Source organism: Euprymna scolopes, chromosome 5 (genome assembly GCF_053919585.1).
Source record: "Euprymna scolopes isolate OS-2025 chromosome 5, ASM5391958v1, whole genome shotgun sequence".
Lineage (NCBI taxonomy): Eukaryota > Metazoa > Mollusca > Cephalopoda > Sepiida > Sepiolidae > Euprymna > Euprymna scolopes.
This window is the reverse complement of record NC_136486.1, coordinates 167,188,557-167,210,208: the sequence shown is the minus strand read 5'-3', so window position 1 is coordinate 167,210,208 and position 21,652 is coordinate 167,188,557. Positions and strand designations below refer to the sequence as shown.

General features: G+C 34.1%; 1 pseudogene; it reads left to right on the top strand.

Moving 5' to 3' along the window:
- Positions 1-1,216: 1,216 nt before the first annotated feature.
- LOC145277331 (U4 spliceosomal RNA) lies at positions 1,217-1,381 on the top strand (annotated as a pseudogene).
- The last annotated feature ends 20,271 nt before the right edge of the window (positions 1,382-21,652 follow it).

The following is a 21,652-nucleotide window of genomic DNA, read 5'->3' as shown; positions in this document are numbered from 1 at the left end:
ATACGGAGGTGTATAGGAGGGTACCATTTTATACCCAGGATTATTCCACTTGCCCTTGATCGTCCCCTTAATAATGCTAAATATTTAATAAGAGGGCATTATGTGCAATATTTAAGTCTTTGGGAGTGGTGACTGACGACAGGAGATGGCGGAAATGAATTGATCAGCTGATGTAGATATGAACATTAGTGTTCAGATGATCGATAGTACCACACAAACACACACACATACACGCACACACACATACACGCACACACATATGCATGCACGCAAACACACACGCACACCCACACGCACACACACGCGCCACGCACGCACACACTTTTATTTCTCTTGTTTTCTTTTCCTTTATTTTTTCATGCTACTGAGTCAGTGAACCCCTTTGGTAGTCCTCAACTCCTCGGAGACTACGATACGGCAAGAACGAAAAGAAGAGACAAAGGAGATGAAGACTACGAAAACAACGTTGGAGGCGGCGATGTTGTTGAGCCGTGTAATAGGCGGTCTTACACATGTTTAATCCTTAACTTTTCCGATATTATATGAATATGATTGATTTATAACTTCCATCTGAATAGTACAATAGTAAAATGTGCTTAATGTATAACGCAGCACAAGACTATTAGGATGAAACTGACCTTATTCATCAACTCAGTCTCTTTTTCTAGACGTATACATTTATTCCAAAGCTTCTCTAACAATTCTACTTTTTTACCGAACGAGTTGTCTCTGGCTTCAAAATACGCGTTAGTTTCCAATATAATGTCTTTCTTTGAAGCCAAATATTTATAAATCGCTTATTCTGAATGAAAGATCTGGGAAGTGTTTCGATGTGCAATTCATGTGACGTTACGATCGACTTGTGACAAGGTGACTTGCTTTTTTGAAAGAGTACTCTGTCTTCAGTTGTGACTGTTTTGTGATGATTGTTCAAACACAATACTAATGCTACATAGTATATATATTGTATTCGCTATTAATGGTTCGTATTTTATCAAGGAAATTTATGAACAAAATACATTGTTTATCCCAAATTACAAAAGCCAAAACCTTGCCTGCTGATGTTTATACATTTGTTTGCTTTAGATGACTTTCATCTGTTGTTGCCCACTAAGCTGACTGCCGATTTCATTCCAGAATGACTTAATGAATGCATTTTTCATTCATTGTCAGATACTGACTGAAAAAAAAGCTTTTCTTGTTGTCATGGAAAAGTTGCTTTGCACAGATGCGATACAATAGGCAATGATGATTTTCCGAAGCGTTGTTATTGCTAGTTAAAAAGTATTCTCAATACACCATGCTGCCAACCGCAATTTCGTTAATGCGTTGTTATTGTTGTTGTTATTGCTGTTATTGTTGTTGTTAATCAAATTGAACAGACCCGTCGCCTACTTCGAAGACAATTTTCTTATGAACAAATGTTCATGCAAAATGGTGAATACTCTATATTGAGATTAATGACTAGGAATACTGTAGAATATTTTTGTCTTAACTCACTTCAACAAAGGCCAACAACCCTGATGACAGATTGCTTCAGACGTTTTTATGATTTTTCACTTTTAAGGTTCTTGTTCGGAAGAAGTCTCATATGATCATTTGGCGGTTGGCTTTATAACTCGCCTAATGCCTATTTGCTCGACTATTTCCAAATCTTTTTCTTGGTTGATCTCCGTTAAACATGACGTAGCGCTTCTCAATATTTTTTTTACTTTTAGCGAGTGATGCATAAATGAATCCTTTAATTTGCACAACATTATTATTATTATTATTATTATTATTATTATTATTATTATTATTATTATTGCTGAATGCTCTTTTCCTCGATGGTTATTATGTAGTGGACCGTCTTTAAGAATTGACTTCGAAAGTAACTCATCTTTAGCCAACTCTATATGTATGCATTTGTAAAAATCAAAACCGTTCTTAATACTTTATCCATTCTCTTTCTTGTCCCCCCCTTTCAACATCTGCTAGCTTAATACTTCTACTCAAGAACTCTCATCTATTCTTTCCATGTGATCAAACAGATGAAGTCTCTCCTTTTGCAGACATCTTCCTACACTGTTCAAAATTTATCTTTTTTTTAGGTCCTAGATCTACGCTTGTTTTAACGTTTGAAACGCATCGTACCATTCTCATAAATTTTTTCCTCATGCAACAAATATTCTTAAACTTTACAGACTAGGAGTCACTTCCCTATATTATCTCGATGTGTACATGCCTGATAGGTCTTTAGTCGATATCGGTAACACTCTGCTGGTTAGTAATGGCAGAGTTTCCATTGACTATTATGAGGGTGTTAGTTTTAATGAAGTTAAACTTTCCCATGTCAATTAACTCAAAATGATGCCTTCATACGTCTGGTGACGGGATGTTTGCAATCTGAAGTAAAAAAATGGATTCGAAACAGTCGACGTAACTTTACTCGATAACTATTTCGAAATCTTTAGCCAAATAAAATAATTCTCTATAACACTTTCATTAAACGCTCTATAGAAACGCATCTTGTGTCAGACTTGTTGCAATGAACTGCTATTACCGTTTTGGCCTTTATGCATGCAAATACAAGAACTAAAAACAATCTGCACCAATAGGAAAATATGAACCAAACAAAAAGGACATATAATAAAACTAAATTAGATTAGACATAAAAAAGTAATATATATATATATATATATATATATATATATATATATATATATATATATATATATATATATATATCGTTATATAATAATATGAACCACTTTTTAAAAAATGAGTCAGATTGAATAACATCGAGCTAATCTATGCTTTCTCCATTGTGCTCCAAACTCTTGATTTATTCAGCTTTTTTAAAATTCATTTATTATTATTATTTTTTATCCTATTAAATTTGCTGTCTTTCATTACAAAACTGTCCGGCTCGCCCTTCCCTTTTTAATATACGGCCTCTCTTTCTTGTGACTGGCCTTTTATTTGCGCAAACACACACGCGCCATTTTTTTCTTCTTATTTTTTTTACTTTCGACAATTTTCTGCTGCATTCACCTTCCATTTTGTACGCATGATTTCTTGTCATTTCAAAAATATCCTTCTTATCAGCATGGATAGTTAAATTTATTATTATTATTATTATTATTATTATTATTATTATTATTATTATTATTATTATTATTATTATTATTATTATTATTATTTGTGGTTGTAGTAGTCGTACTTTCACTCAGTCATGGCTAGTGATTTATGGCTGATAAAAACCAGAGGTTTTCTCAAGTATCTCCTAATTTCCATTACTCTGTACTGAAATATGAGTTATAATTATTTTCCTCTCTATTCCAGTACTCTTTGTATACATCCGGTCGATTGTGCTACCCAGTCCGAGTCTTTCAATCATCTCATTCCCTCTGTTTACCTTTCGTCGTAACAACCAATTATTATTATTATTATTATTATTATTATTATTATTATTATTAGTAGTAGTAGTAGTAGTGGTGGTGGTAGTAGCGGTTTTAGTGGTAGTAGTGAGTACTTCTTACTCACTTGTTTTTTTTTTAGATCGGTGATCTCATGCTGTTAAAACCGATGGAATTCCCCGAAGTCTACGTAACAAAATTTCCTGTATTCTCTCATTTCTGTTCATCGCCATAATTTACCATTTTACGCTCTCTTATATCATTGATTATTTCTGGAATTAGAGTTGCAATAAGTCTCTATTGGATTTCAGTACTCCACGTACCTTTCAGTTTAAGTTTTGACTCTTCACATATCTTATATGCTTTGTAATTCCCAGAGCCATAGAACGTCCTCTACGCGCACTAAGTGTAGCTGTTTGGTGTGCACTATTGCGAATTGGCATAATTGGCCCATGGTTTTTTGAAGAAAACGGACAAGTCGTATCAGTGACATCTGACCGTTATGTCAACATGGTGAATGAATGTTTCCTGCCAATACTGACCCAGATAGGCATGGAAAATGTGTGGTTCCAGCAAGACGATGTCACGGCACACAGCGCGCTCGTCAATAACTGTTTTCCGGCAGAACTTCCCAGGACATCTCATCTCCTTGAGGGGCGCTCTGCATTTATCACCATGTAACTATTTTTATGGGGATATCTGAAACAATTGTTTACAACGATCGTCCTACCACCTTGACTCATCTGAAAAAAAACAACATTTGTCGAGCTGTCGCCAACATACCCATCAATATGCTGAACAAAGTTGGCCGAAAATTCAGAGTTCGATTAACTCAGTGTATAAAGAAGAATAAACGCTATCTTAATGATATCATCTTTACCACTAGTAAAAATAAAATTTAAATGTTGTACAATTACAATGTAAAGAATTACTTGTATACCTGCGTTCTTTGTGTTTTAATTGATAGTCCAAAATAAGCACTTTTTTTTTGCCTCGCCCTGTATATATGCAATCTGCATAAATTAAAACATCATGTTTAAGCGTATTCTACAACCGGGCAATGCAAGGCGTCCAACTATTATATATATATATATATATATTGAGTAAAATAATTCGTAATTTATAATTAAAAATCGGTTTCAAAAGGAAGAACAAACAAAATCAATAAATTGTACGATCGTTTCGGAAAATATTAATTATAACTTATGAATCATTTTATTCAATATTCAAATAGCTCTAGGATACCTATGCCTATCGAGCTTATTATATATCTACATTACAACAAAGACTGTTTTCTTTTAATTTTATTAATGCATTTACTAATACATTAAAATAAACTCCGCTCTTTAGACTGTTGTTTTAATTCCCTTAATATATATACATATATATTTATATATATATATATATATATATATATATATATATATATGTGTGTGTTTGTGTTTTTGTTTGTGTGTGTGTGTGGGGGGTGCATGCGCTAGAATCCTTTCTTGCTAGTTCAACACACAAATTGATACAAAATGAACCAGTGTTCCTTTTTTATATATATAAAAAAAACGCAACAATGAAATGTTTTCCCATTAAACAGAATAAAATAAAATGGAATAAAAACGGAAGCTCACACTTGAGGACGAACATTTTGTATACGCATGGCTAAATTTCCTAATAAAAGTAGAACGCCCACAAATAACAAAAAAAACGCAACAACGCCGATATATATCACAAATAGCCAGGCTCAAGTTAACTCTAAAATAAACAAAGAAAAACTCACAAAAATATACACAAACTATAAATGTAGATTGTTAATGCGGAAGCGGATAAAAATGCACCGTCCTGAAAATATATTTGTGTGTATGCATGGATGCATGTGTATGTGTGCGAAAGAGAGGGAGAGAGGGAGAGAGTGAGAGAGAGAGAAAGACAAAAAGAGAGAGAGAGAGAGAGAGAGGGAGAGGTATTAATAAAACGGCACCGTTTTCTTTTTTTCCACACAAATTAATAAATGCGCAGGCTAAAAAAATATATATATATAATAATAATAATAATAATAATAATAATAATAATAATAATAATAATAATATTAAAAAAAATAATAATAATAATAGCTAGAAATATAATAAAAAATGGATCTATCAAAAAGAAAATTTTGCACAAACAAGTTAATGAATGCAATTAAATAAAGAAAAAAATATAAAGAAATGAAAGCTAAACCCAAACAATGGAAGCTAACGATTAAAAAGTGTTGCCTCCCCAAAAAGAGGGTTAGGATTTCGATTCCAATAGAAGTTGTAATAGTTTATTTTATATCATATTTAGTGAATTCATTTTGTTTTTTATATATTTTTAGCGGCTGATACCCGATGAATATTTTATGCAGATTTTTCCTCGCTAAATCAGAGAACGCCGACGCATTTGAAATAAATATACAAGGTATCAAACGGCGAGCGCCTTTAGCAATTACAAGGGCGTATACAGGCTGAATATCAGCGCCCTTTTCTTCCCCGTCCCCTGTCAAAGCCTTCTCATTAAAACTTTGCATCGGAAGCCGCGTCTGAAATAAATACGCCCCAATTCGATGTCCCTTCGTTTTCCTTCCAATTGTCATTTGGTCGAAATTTCGTTTTTAACTCTGTTTTGCTGTTTGGAGTCAAGTTATAGGGTCTGTGTTAATGTTGAATTAGGATTATTATACCTAATGATTAGTTTCATTGGTGAAATTTTTCGCGCCTTTTTTTTATATATATTTTGTCTTAATATATTTTTTTTCAAATGCGCCTGTATATCTCTCTAAGTGGTTCGGTCCACCGAATTGTTTCTCCGTTTGTTACGCTTGAAAATCGTGTGTCGAAAAGCGCACAGATTGGACGGATGCATTTAAGTTTAAAATGCGCCCGATTATTACTAAAAACGCCTGGGACCGTCGATACCCCTTTCGCATTTTTTTTCAAATGTTTTCTTTGGTCAGTACTTATTCATTTTCCTCCCCACGAGGACAGAGTTTGGCACAACGTCCGTTTTTTACGTAGAGAAAATCCAGCTACATCAAGAAGGGCGATCTGAACTGTAACACAAAATAAAAATTGGCTCAGTTTATAAATCTTTCACTGTCCGAGAGTAGAAAATATGAAGTGTAGAATCAGAACAGGTACTACATTTTGCTCTTACCCAAGGAAGTAATTGCTTTATTTATCTTTCTCCTACGACTTGAAGATGTACGAAAACACTGGGAAAGTTGGGTTTTAAAGGAAGTAGAGCACTCGAGCCGTTAAAATTACCTAGGCAGTCCAATCCCCGGCAGGGGCGTCCTAGGCAATTAGCAATAAACAAACCTCAAAGAGTGAGATGACAAAGTCTGGGAGGATGAACCCCCCAGAACTGCACAGAACCATACACCTCAGCTATAGAGAACAAGACATCTCAACAAATGCCGAGACTTTGGTGGCTTTTGCGTGTAGTAGTGTGTGTGACTTTCTTCATTTTCTCACTTTTTTTTGATATTTTAAGTGTAAATAGAATTTCTATCGTTAAATTCACTGATTCTATCTTCACATTTTATGTGAGATGTACACAGTCGTTCGAGAGGATGACCTGTTCATCTGTTTCTGTTAGGCTTAAGTTTGAAATAATCTTGTCTGTTGCGTCGAGATTTGAAATAGAATTCCTACCGGTCTGTCACAGTGATGTTTGAGATAACACGTTTAGATAAGACTTCTCATCTCGGTAAGTGCGTCTGTCGTTTTGTCAATCTGTCACACATAAAATTTAAACGCACAGACTGAATCGATGCAACTTAAGAACTGATCTGTTATTGTCCCCCCCTTTTTTTTATATATCTTTTGTTTTTTGACACGTTTTATCTTTGCGCTGTATGTTCAAATTTCTTCATTTTTCTTCTTCATTTCTTAGAAATATTTATATTGTCTTTTATATTTATATTTATATTTCTTTTCATTCCCTCAAGTCTCTTTCTTTTTTGTTTACTCTTTTAAAATCACTTCGCAATTTTAATCTTTACATACATCTGTTTCCGTGTTTTTTTTGTAAGTTCATCTTTTTGAAAGAAAATCGTCGCTTCAATATATTCGGGGAGGCATTTTTTCTCCAATGTATTACATTTTTTTCTTCTCATTTCCCATTTTTCTTTTAGGATTTTATATTCGGGATAATTTTATCATCCACTATTCGTCAATATTTATATCCATGTTTTTATCTCTCCTTTTTGTGTTGTGGATAATTTCTGATTTTCAAACAACCGTTTCATTTTCAAAATCTTTTTTGTGTTGGAGATTCGAGATTTTCTTTGATTTTCTCTTGTTATCATTTTTTCGGGGGTATTCTCCTCCGAACTAAGTTTAGTTTTTTCGTTTTCAATTCTTAAATTATTTGCATTCTCCATTCTTCTCCTCTAGTCACTCTGAGAGTGACCCTTATTTTATAGAAACCTTTTTGCCATATAAAAATATTCTGCCATATATATATATATATATATATATATATATATATATATATATATATATATATATATATATATATATATATATATATATACATACACATTATATATATATATATATATATAACATTTTTATTTATTATTTTTAAAACAGTAATCTACGTACACGCGGGTTTCGAGTTAACTAACTATCATCAGCATAGCTCGACTGTTTCTAGGGATCGAACTTCAGGCCATGTTTACCACACTCGGCGCGTTAACCGTTAAAAGTCATCTAGGGTCGTGGCCTAACGGTTAAGGCGCCGGACTGTGGTAAACATGGTCTGAAGTTCGATCCCTAGAAACAGTCGAGCTATGCTGATGAGACACGTAGATTATTGTTTTAAAAATAATACATAAATAAAAATGTTATATATACGTCCAAACAAATTATGGACGACTTTCTAAATAAATAAAAAAAAATGTGCTTCGAGGCGAAGCCAATATTAACCGTATTCATCGTTTGAAAAACAACAACAACACTATATATATATATATATATATATATATATATATATATATACTAGCTGGACGTCCAGCATTGCCGGTCGTACAATACGCTTAAACATGATATTTTCATTTTTACAGATTGCGTATGTAGAATCAATTCTCTATTAAATATTATATATTACGAGGATTAATTTGCCCGTTGGACTAATTCGCAATAAAATAAATAATAAAAAAATAATAATGATAATATCGTTCATCAAATTCCGTCTGTGTTTGTTTACAATATCACGTCAGCTGATATTTGGGCTTGACGATGAATGCCCTGGAAAAGTCACTTCTGAATATTGTTTAGTTTTAAAATATATACGCGAAAAAATGATTTGCGGCATTTTTAAATGGTACCATTTATTTTCTCGTACATTTAACTCGTTAATAAGAAAATATTAAAATAAAATGATGAGGTAAACCCGGGCTTAAACAGGGGGGGGGGTCATTCGATTTGTAGTCGGATGTTCTCCCACTCATCTATATATCCAGATGACAATGCATCTGTTTTTTGTTTTTTTTTAAAGAAAAAACGATTTGCTGACATTTTATTATTTCCCTTCGCCGGTGTAACGTAAAATATTTCCCTGTAGATTTTTTTTTATCTATAAAAGAGAAAGGCTATGTTTTTAAAGATCTGATTTTTTTTCGATTTTCAAAACTGATTTATTGAGATTTTAATATTTTCCTTGTCTGGTCTAACGTAAAATATGATTCTAAAACTTCTTTTTTATCTATAAGAGAGAAAATACTTTTAAGATCGAACTTTTTTCGATACTTATCCTGAATTCCTGTACAAAGCATATCTAAGAACACTGCAAGATATATAAATAACCTTTGTGTGGAATTTGCAAAAGAATGGCTCAGCCGTTTCAGAACCCTTGAGGAAGGAACTCACACACACACACAAAGTGACTTGTATATAAAAGTGAAGATATATAAGTAAAAAGTCATTACTTACAAAGGCCAATATGCCACTCGATGATAAGGGGCGATAAGTGAATAAGTGTCAAGTGGTCTGTGAGATAACACCGTGATGATTAATAACGATGGTGGAAATTGAACGGAATGTGATCATCCTTCTGGATGATCATCAAGAATTTCTTTAAATTGAAATGGAAAACCACCATGTTAATGTTAACTTGGAAGCAGCCCCGTGGTATTATGTAGGAAATACTTTTTGCACAAAATATAAAAATACATAATTAACAATTAAGGCACAAGGCCATTCAAAAGTGAGGGGTAATTGCTGTAGCTGGTCATCCTTGATCTCAAATACATAAAATTGTCAATCCTACTCTAAACTAGAAATATCTTAGTCACCACAATACCACATTCACTCCAGAGGCTGTCCTACTTAACATAAGCCTAAATTTGAAAAGGTTTTATGGAATTATTTACAGTAATAAGATTGCATTGGCTAGGGAATAGGAAATAAGCAAGAAACAACAAAACTTGGTTAGTAGGGCCCTCCCAACCCTTTCTAAACGATAGACCACTCAATCTCTGAGTGGGAATGGGATCTAATTGTTGGTGGAAAGAAAGAAGTAGGGGTTGTGAATGGATAGAGTCCTTCCAAAATAAGTGCACATTAGCCACAGGGAGAGAGAAAGAGAGAGAGAGAGAGAGAGAAAGAGGGAGAGAATGGGAAATGATTGACAGTGGTAGTTGCTAGATGAGTGTTTCTTGTGAATGTTTTACGGGGGGGGGGGAGATTGAAGCACAGTCAAACATCTTTCACGAAAATAACTATAGTTAGAGAAATCTAGTAGCGTTTCTTCCGTGCGAAAGGGGTAGTAAGGAGGAAAAAATGACATCGCTCCCTAGATTTCAAAGTCAGTTTGTACTCTGTCAAGGCAGTAGAAGATACTCTGAGTAGCACTTCCCCAAATGTTGCAATATGACTTTCATAGAGGTAGAGAACGTCAAAATATGTCTTCTGGAGCGATAAAATGATCCAACTATTTTTCAGCGACATTAGCAACGGATTTAATGTAAGTTTTTCATTTCTGGAATGGATGCCAATCTCATAAGCTTATCAAAGCATGGCGCTTCTTCAAGACTAGTTATTTATTTAAATTGGGCCAAACTGGGGATCAGATTGTGGTGGTGAAAAATGTAGTTTAGTTTTGGATGCATCAAAAGTAGCCATATTCTCATTGCACCACATGCTCAAGGTTGGAAGATAGAAAATCAGAATGATCTTGGCTATAGCTGCTCTTAAAAGTTTGCCATACATGGTTGTGTTGTATACATAAATGTCGACGGATGATTTTAGAATGTTATTTGGAAGGACATTGATGAAGATCAGGAAGAGGGTAGGGTTCAGAATGGATCCTTCAGGAACGCCACCATTTATACAATGAACTTTGGATTTCTGCACATCAATGACTACTTTACTGAACTTACCAGAGTGGAAATAATTTGATGGTGGAGAAAACAAAGCTCACATCAATATTTGCTTATCATGTGTGATCTTACAGTCAGCATATCAGCTGTAGATGTTGCAGGACTAAAATCATATTGTTTTTCACCGAGTATACTGCTTTTGGTGAGCTGATCGATAACTTCTTGATTAATCAGGGATGCAAGGAACTTAATCATGACGCATAGGAGACAGTGGTTTGAACCGATATTTTTAGAATGCTTGGTAGTTTGTCAGAATATTGCAAGGTGCTGAGAACCATTATTCATTTTAGCAACAATTAACAGCTTTGTAAGAATGGGAGCTAGTTCCGGTTACAGCTTTTATCGAATATAATTGAAATGTTGTTAGGACTAGTTGCTTTGCTGGCATCAAGGTTCTTCATAAGTTTATCAGCATTCAGAATGGATGTATGGAGTTTTTTTTTGTCTTAGGGGGAAGGAGGTAGACAAAGGATGGAATTTGATACGAAGGTCTTAGCAAAAAGTTTGGCTTTGTCGGTTGCTAACAAACTCTCCTCATGTCTATCGATGGTAGTATGGATAGATGACGCATTTGTTCAGGACTTTGTTGTTTATTCGCTGAAATTCATAGAAACGGAGTCTCTGCTAATCTATTTTAGACAACGAATTAGACAGTGCCTCTCCTGTTTGCAGTGATTGCGGCCAGCTTTATACTTGGACGTATACTAAATATAATTAGAGCCTTCTTAGACAATAGGACCATCCAAGTTGTCATTGATGGACGAACATCCAAGCAGCATAACATTAATGCAGGGGTGCCTCAGGGGTCGATCATTGAACCACTATTATTCCTGATATTCATACCTGCGAAGATTGTATCCAAGATGAATATATTTGCTGATGATACAACGCTCTATAACATGCACGAAGGAAGAAAGGATACACATAAATCTAAAACAATAGCAGAATCGTTAGAAAATGACATTACGACCGTAGTGGAATGGGACTCAAAATACATGGTAACATTTAATACAAACAAGACGAAACTTTTTCTTCAACAATTGCAAGACACCTCTTCAATCACCAATATCCACGACAAATAACACTCTGCCCTTCAAAATTCTCAACCTAACATTCGGGAGCAATATACACTGGAACAAATACATTGAGGAGATTGCTAAGGTTGCTGCAAAGAAGGTGGGGTTTCTCTATCGAGCTAGAAGGCTATTCACACCTGATAGTATCCTGTACCTCTACAAGACAATGAATCGCCCATGCATGGAGTACTGTTGCCATATTTAGACTGGTGCACCTACCACTAACCTCTTCCTCTTGAAAGTTTTCAATCTAATATATCCCACTTTGTCAATTAAGCCCCAACCCTTGTTCCATCGCTGCAATATTGCATCTCTGTGCCTGTTTTACAAGTATTTTAATGGAATGTGATTTGAGGAACTTATTGCACTTGTTCCCCTCTCGATGGACATATTCCCGACAAACCCGCTTGCCAACAAAACCTTACCTCTTCACTATTGAGGTCCCTAAATGCCAGAAGGCTAATAGTTTCTTCCCTCGACCCCTCGATCAGCTAGACTTTAGAATTCCTTTCCTGCTATCTGCTTCCCTGATATGTAGATGTTTAGATGTAACGTAAACCAACAATTTGTTAATCTGTCCTAGGAATGGTCTCAAATAGCCCATTAAGTCCAAGTAGCGATGTGCCTTGTTAGGGATGAACGTGAGTGACAATAGGATTATATCATCAGCTAAAACATAGGTGAAAGCCAACAGAAAAAGCCGGTTAGATCGTAAATGGATGGCGGCAATTATTTATGACTTCATTAATTAATTATAGTGGAAAAAATTGGAAGGTCTTTTATGACGTCATAAATGATAAAGTAATAAATTAATTACGTTAGAGAACATAGACGATTCGTTATTCTTCTATGAACTTTATAGTCTACTGAAGTTTGTGTTTATTACTAAATCTCCGTGAATGTTGTTGTATGATGTCATATATGATGAAATCACCAAGGATGATGTCATACACTAAAATAGCGATAGCATAACTACGTAATAGATGGCATCATTTATCAAATATTTCACCCAGTATTGTTATTATTACGTCATTTCGACCGAATTTATTTTATATCTGTTTACGAAATAAGGAAAACGAAATTCTTCAATTAAGCTAAATATACTTTTGTTCTGGTCAACACAAAAAGATGAAATACCTATATTTACTTCATTTATCTATTTCCAGCTTCATTTTACTTTCTGTTGCGATATGATTACAGATCTTATCCTATCATTGACAGCCGGTTTTGTTTTAAATATTTCGAAAGTCAATAGTTCATAGTTCCATCAAGCAAGAGTAAGGTTCATAGTCGACGATAATTTGGAAATATCGCCCCTCTCCTTGAATACGGTTTGATGACAAGGTTAAGAGTGTTTCTTCAAAAGAGGTGAAAAATATCAGTAGTAAGTTGAGATTCAACACAGACAAGTGGAAAAATATGAGTCTCGGATTTTGCCGGTAACATAATGTTGACACAGTGTTAGTTAAATAAAATAATGGATATAATTTTAAAGGCAAGAATATCAATCGTTGTTTGCCTTAATAAGTTTCCAGATTTTCTTTGTGCAGTCATTTAAAATTGGCGTAGACTCTTAAAAATTCAGTATGGCATTGCTATTCATCGTATGAGATGACTGACAAATCATTATGATTTCAGGTTCAAATAAACAGCTACATCAGAAATCGAATACATCCCACTAAAGCGGTGTGGTGAATTAAAAAAAAAATAGTCTGGATGCAAGGGCAATTTGCAAAAGCAATATGCACTACAATTCTGTTTTAAACTTGGCAAATATGCCGCAGAAACATATGAAATGTTTCAAATTGCTTTTGGGCCATCTGGCATGAATCGAGCATCAGTTTTGAGTGGCATAAAAGATTTAAGGAAGGCAGTGAGTCTATGAGGGATAATGAGAGATGTAAAGAAATCAGAACATCAGATTTGATTGGCCAAATAAAGAATTCAATGCATAAAGAGCGTCGTATGCTATCAATAATTTCCCACACTGCTTGTTTGTGCTTAGACCTAAATGTAGATTCCACGAACAAAACTTCTTTCTTAGAACTTCACGCCTGTGGAACTCTCTTCCGATTGTCTGCTTTCCAGCTGAATACAATCTGATTGTCTTCAAGTCCAACGTAAACAAGTTCTTGATGAACCATTCCCCCTAAGTAATCCAATTTACAAATTTCCCACTACTACGCTATCATCACATTGACTAATATATACCTATTAACTCTTATCCTTGAGTGCCTTCCGGGCCTTTATAAGTGGTGATTCCTGTGTAAAAAATATATATATACCACCGCGTTTGAAATTCCTACACCTAAGCAATACTTTTTAAATTTGTTTTCAACTCAGATTACTCTCCTTTTTGAATAGCCGGATGTTTCCACACATTAAGAATCGACCTTGTGTCAAAATGTGCATTTGTATGGAGGCAAGTAAATAGAAACAATTAAATTCAAATTATATTGAACAAACAAACGGTACTTATGCAGAATACGGACCATGTTAAAATAATAACGTTATAATTAGAAAAAAAAATTGCATGGGGAGGTTAGGAGTATAATTAACTATTCTATACTTTTACCTAACAATTTAGTAAAGACAAGTTTGTTTGTTTTTACATGGGTGTCACCACTTATCAAGGCCCAGAGGCCACTCAAGGATAAGGGTTAATAGGTATACATTAGTCATTGTGATTTTAGCATAGTAAACAGTGGGAATTTTGTAACTTGGATTACTTAGGGGGACGATTCAATTAGAACTTGTTCATATTGGACTTTAACGTTAAAAATTAGCTTCTTCAAAAAAAAATATTAAAGGAAGACACATTTGATTCATTTTCTATTTTGTACTTTCATCTAACAATTTAAGGAACACTACTATTGTGAAAAACTAATTTACGTTTAAAATCCCAACCAAAAAAGTAAATTTACTCAACTTCGCCACGACTGAAAAATTCAAATCTACTTTATTTTAACTATTACGTTTCAAAATCTTTAAAATGTGGCCAAAGAAAGATTAAAATATAATACATATTTAAGATTTTGTAGTGGGGTGGAGGTAATTTTTACATAAATTTAACATAAACGCACCACCCACTTCATAACCCGTTAACGGTCACACGATATTATTTTTTCTTTTTTTTCAAATCCAAAAATCTTTTGTTTCATATCCAAAAATCTTTTACACATTTATTACTGAATTTATAGCGTTATTATTTAGAAAACTACTCTTTAATGGGAAAAGGATCTTTGGCAAATAAGTTGTACTTTCACCAAACAATTTTCGAAAAAAAATGGGCAAAACTAAAAAGTAGTAAAATAAACAACAAAAAGAAATATATAAGAAATAAATGTTACCAAAAAGGAAGAGAAGTTACTCTTCTACATACCTTGATAAGTCTTGAACTTATTTTGAAGCATTTTTCTGTAAACAACATTTCCTGTAACCTTTACTCATAATAAAGAGACGTGTCCTTTATAAGAGTTCTACTTAGCGTGTGTTTCTGTGTTTATATTTCATACAATATAACAAACACAAATACAATAAAATTATTTTAACGTGAAAATCTTATCAAGAAAAAAAGTGACTTATTATTTGTATAAACACAGTCTGTATCTCTATCTACGTAATAAACACAAATAAAATAATTTAATGCGAAAATATTATCCCCTCCAAAATATCACGTTCCAAATTGTATACGTTCCGGCGTAACATAATACATTGTGTTCCATTTTTGTTTTGGTTTTAATTGTTCGTTCTCCATCGAGTATGATTTCAAACAAAGTGTCCAATTTGTAAGGTTGTCTGTAATCGCCTAAAATAATCGTATTTTCTTAAGGAAGCGAAAAAGTCCAGCAGATATTATTTTTATTTGTCTTGGGCTACCATACCGTACTGATTAATGGTTGCATTTTTTTAGAGGCGTACGCATAAAATATATAACATGCTTATATCTAAATGTTAGAACTAGTATGCAGTCAAGTGTACGCGTATGGACAAAGATTATTTGTTATTGTTAGTTTTCTATATATATATATATTATATATATATAAAATTAACAATAACAATAGAAAATAAACAAATGAAATAAACATACATATACATAAATTATCATTTATATATATATATATATATATATATATATATATATGAACTACCTTAAAAAACATTTAACCTAGGTTTAAAATAGGTCAGGACACTAGATATCTACGCTCCCCGCTAAAATAGCATACAGAAAGGAACGGGTGAACCGGAGGTCAACTGGGCTTTTGTCCTGTAAATGCCTGCCCATTGGCTGATTAGCAAGGGTGCGATGGAAACTAGAAAGCTGATTGGTTAACTAAAACCTAATAGAAGGTGCGTATATAAAAACGCGAGACAACCACAAAATCCTCGCATAATCCTAGCGTGGATGAAACGCGGAATATTCTGTGTAGCTTAATTGCCATCTATATTTTTTAACTTACTATATATATATAATGGAAAACGTATATCAAATCCGTTCCCAAGTTCGCTGGAAAAATTGTATGATAATTCTACCATTCCAGTAGATATCTCATTGCTGATGAAATTCTTTACCTGTATAAGAGCCAAGTAAGACAATGTATGGAGTAGTGTTATCACATATGGGCAGGAGCTGCTAGAAGCACCTTATTCTGCCTTGGAAAAATCCAAAATAGACTTCGTAGCCTAGTGAGGGATGCCCTTTCCTCTTCTCTGCAACCTCTTTTCAACAGAAAAGACGTTAACAAACTGTCTGCTTTATCGTTATTTTCATAGCAAATGCTCGTCTGAGTGCCGCTCTATGGTCCCCCTTTGACAAATTTTCATAAAAACACTCGTCTAGCTGAAACCACTAATTTCCTCCACTCTCTATCTGTGCCTAAACATAAACGTAGATTCCATGAACATAGCGTTTTTCTTAGAACTGCACGCATATGGAACTCCCTTCCATTTCTCTGCTTTCCAGCTGAGTACAATGTGATCGTCTTTAAGTCTAACGGGAACAAGAACTTGAGGAGCCATTTCCTTAAATAATCCAATTTACCAAATTTCTACTACTAACGATTACTACGATATTGCCCCATTGACTACCATGAACTAATTAATCCCTATCCTCGAGTGGCCTCCGGGCCTTGATTAGTGGTGTTTCCTTTGTAAAAAAAAAAATGAGAAAGTGTTTTAAAACATGCTTTTACATGCAAAAAGAAAAATGATTTCCTTTTCTTTGTTGTAATTGATTTTAGATTTAAAACCCTTCTTCAGAGAAAAAGTTAAGTTTTGTTGGTCTTTTTGTTCCTCCGAAGTAAAAGCCAATTCTCGTCTTGTGTCATCTAGGTCACGCCGGCTGGTTCACGCATTTAGAATCCTCTATTTTTTTTTTAATTTATTTAGCCGGAAATGTGTGCGTTCATTCAATATGTACTTGAAAGTGTGACGGCCAGCAGAAGCATCTTGAAAAATTAAAAATATAGAATAAACAAATTGTTTCAAATACACGCTTTCCGATTCAAATAAAAAGATTTTTTAAAACAGTTTGTCTGTTTATTCTATATTTTTCATTTTCAAAATGCTTGTACTGTACTGACCGTTACACTTTCATATATATATATATATATATATATATATATATATATATATTTATATATATATATATATATATGTGTGTGTGTATATTGGAGGTTTTTAAATCTTTAAAACTATATAAAAAAAACAGAAAACGAACGTAAAACTTCTTAAAAATATCGCAAAAACAAAACAAAATAAAATGAAAAAAATGAACGTGTTCGGAAAAACAAAAACAAAAAAAACACATAGCGAAAAGTAAAACAAATGGTATAAATAGCCTTGTTTCAATATTAAAAGTTTAAAAATCAAAATAATATATCTGACAACTCAGACTTAATCCACTGTGATGTGGACGCCTGTGCAAATGTACGTCGGTTTTTATAATATTTAAACGAATTCAAGTACACCGTCTTTTGCGCGTGTTGACGCATACGTAGAAGCCATCTTGTCATGAAGGACACGCGGCGATCTAAAAATCTGGAAAAAATAGCGTTTAACAGACAGTTAATATACGCGCGACCCCCGTTGTCGTGCATATTATCATCTAGACAGCATACAAAAAGTTTTAAGAAGGAGCGAGCCTACTAGGAAGCCCGGCGAAAAAAACCTTTTGCGGACATACAGAAAAAGTGCACACATACATACATGCATACATGCATACATACACACACATTTTCGCTTTTATATATATAGATGAAAGGTTGTGAAATGGGGGTGTGGGTGTAAAGAGAAGCTTCAAACTTTTGGGATATCAAAACTAAAGTAACCCTCTCAAACGAACATGGGGGAAGTAGTGAGAATGTTTATGAACACTAATTAGGGTTCCCAATCATGTGTCCCCCATGGGATACCACCTCCATTGGTGTGAGTGAGCGATGTAACCTATAAAAACCTCCCCCTTCCAATGGTGAGGTTATCATGACATGTTCAGTCTACAGCAAACAGTATGAGCGTGCATAGAGTTCGTATTTATGAGCGACACCCATGGGGCCTCCATCCCAATGGTGAAGATGAGTGGTGTAACCTGTTAAAACCTCACCTACTCCGTTGTGTGTTATCCTGCCATATTTAGTAATTCTACGTGAAACGCTATGTGCCTGCATAGGTTATCCTATGGGGCCCCACCCCCTTTGTTGGAGGAACTTTATCATAGCCATTTTTGCTCATTGATACCTCTTCTATCATTGTATGTGGCTAGTTTAGTATAATAGTAAACCATATAGGAGCCTATTCATGTACGGACAGACACACACACATACGTTATATATATATATATATATATATATATATATATATATATATATATAATATTTTGACTGCAGAAATTCCCATCTGGACTAAAATATCGTAGGTTTGCAATAAGAGATGCAACATACTAATTCATTAGGTCTAGGCTATTATCCTATGTAATTTTCAAAAACATTATTTTCATTCATTCATTCATTCATTCATTCATTCATCCCCTCTTATTTGCCTTCTTATTTTATTAATATTATCACCATTTCTTCACAACTTCTTCTTATCTGTTTTTTCCTCTTCTTCATTTCCTCTAATCACCCTTTTCTTTCTTCTCGCAAATCCCCATCTCTCACTCTCTTTAATTTTTTTCGTTATCTCTCCCTGGCTTCTTTTAATCCGATCTTTTCTTTTCTATTTCTACATCTCTCCTTCCCTTTTCTCCTCTTTTATATCATATATATATATATATATATATGTATGTATATATATATATATATATATATATATCAATCATGTATATATATATATATATATATATATTGTTTTACATATTATCAATTTACCATTTAATCTGACTTTCACCTTTCGTAATCGCATTGTTTTTCACACAGCGTGGCATTTATATTTATTCTTGAAATTCACTCTTTGATCCATATATATCCATTTATTAATTGTAATGTTTTTTATGCCCCTTTTAACTCTCTGCCATTTCCTCACCTTATTTGTTAACGCGCCATGTTCTGGATCTGTTTCCCATGATAAGAAACACTACGAGAATTGTATGTTCCGCGGGAGGAGGTTCCTTTCATAGAACGTAAAGTAGAACTCTTCATTAATACGCCTTTTTCGGAATCATTATTTTCTTCCATTGCAATCGTTTTCAGTTTCGCCTCCATCTTTTATGAATCTTGTCAAAGAGGTTTTTGAAAATTAAGTATTTCTTTTTACCGTTTTAGTTTTAATCTAGTTCTCACTTAATTTCTTTAGTATCACAATTGCCACTTGGGAAGATTTCATGTTTTCGTGCGTCAACGTATATTTATGGGATGCTCTGTTTGTCGGTCGGTCTGTTTTTCTGACACTACTTTATATAATATATTTTTTTTATTGCAAGAGATGAGTAATTTGTGTATTTATTTATTTGCAGACTGTCATCCTCATCCTCACAGTTGTTGTTTCACCACGTTTCGGCCAACTCATCCTCAACTCATCTAGCATTCCTATCACGTCGCGGTTAATAACCTGAACAAAGTCAGAGGATTAGTTGGCCGAAACATGATGAGACAACAACTAAATAAATAAATTCCACATTGATTGTTATTCGCACAACATCTCTTCCGACCCAACCTCGAACTTTCGAGGCCCGTGGCGCAGTGGAGAGACGCGTTGAGTTTCTACGTTTCCGGGTGAGCATTGTCTGAAGATAGTGGTTTCAATCCTATCCAAAGCGGTCCAGAGGATTAGTTGGTCAAAACGTGGTGTGACAACAACAACTATGGAAGGCAGTAATTACTGAGGATACAGTTACGAGACTCAGCATTCCTATCCAGTCGCGAAGAAGGCCAGAGGATAAGTTGGCCGAAACGTTATGAAACAACAGCAGCTATGAAGAGGAGGATTACAGTCCGCAAATGAATAAATTAATAACACTACTTTGTTTGAAATACTATTGGCATGATTAAACGCGCGTAGTAAATGGAAGTATCTTAAATGAGATGCGTCTAATAATGATAATACGCCCTGCTCGTCGTTCAGATTGACACGTTTCAGTTTGAAATCCGTTTTCGGCAATGAGTCACACTTACCGTTGAACATCATGTTCGTTTGTCCGTCACACTTATTTTTGAACAGCATATATGCTTCTGAATTTTTGAGATGAGGATTGATAATTTGTATTATTGGGATGATTCGGACTACTGATTTCACATTTGCACAACGTCTCTGTCGACCTTACTTGAAACCTTCTTCTAGTGGATCTTAGCAAACTCGTGAATCACTTTGTCGAACTTGGGAATCTGCTCGGAATTTCAAACTTAATTCAATTCACTGGGGTAGCATGCTCTAACCCCGTAAGCCATAACTGAATACACATCTTGAGTAATTAGAAATTGTATTCTCAGTATCGCCCGTACTGATGATTGAACCTCAAACCTTCTGACAAGGGTCAGTTAGAACTGAATGTAACTTAACTTTTTATCCGTTACGCCGTGTCCTTGTGGATTCTCGAGATTGATAAGATACACCCGGAGAAGGTCGGACGTTACATGGGACGAAACGTTGTAAAGACAACACTAAAGTTGAAAACAGTTGTCTCAATAACAAAAAAGAAACAATTTGATGGTCTATTACGCTCAAATTTGGTATAGTTTTTTATTGGTCTATCACACTTAAGCTTGAATAAAATGTATGATAGTCTATCAAGCTTCAGTTTAAAATACTATTTTCTATCGTTTGTTAGACTTAAGTTTAAATATCACATTCCTTGGTCTGTCACACTTTAATTCAAATAGCATATTTGTTGGTCTGTCATATATAAGTTTAAATGAGCCTTTTGTTAGTCCGTTACATTCACGTCTTAATAGCATTTTCGTCGGTTCATTACACTTCACATTGAAATACCTCTTTGTGTTAGTTCGTCACGCTTAAGTTTGAAATGTTATTTTGTTGATGTGTCACGTTTAAATCTGAATTTATAATTTGGATCACTGAACGCGCAGATTAAATGGTAGCATCTTTTATGAGATGAGTCAAACATTTCTGTAATAAACTCTGCTCATCAGTCGGTTCGTCACGCTGCAGTTCGAAATATTTTTTCTATCCGTCTGTCACGTTTAACGTTGCATATCTTATTTTTGGTCTACTATGCTAAAGTTTAAAAGACATTTGTATGTCCGTTACAAGAACATTTTATTGTTGTTCTGTCACCCTTAAGTTTCAAAAATCATTTTCCATTTGTCTGTCACGTTTTAGTTTGGATAGAC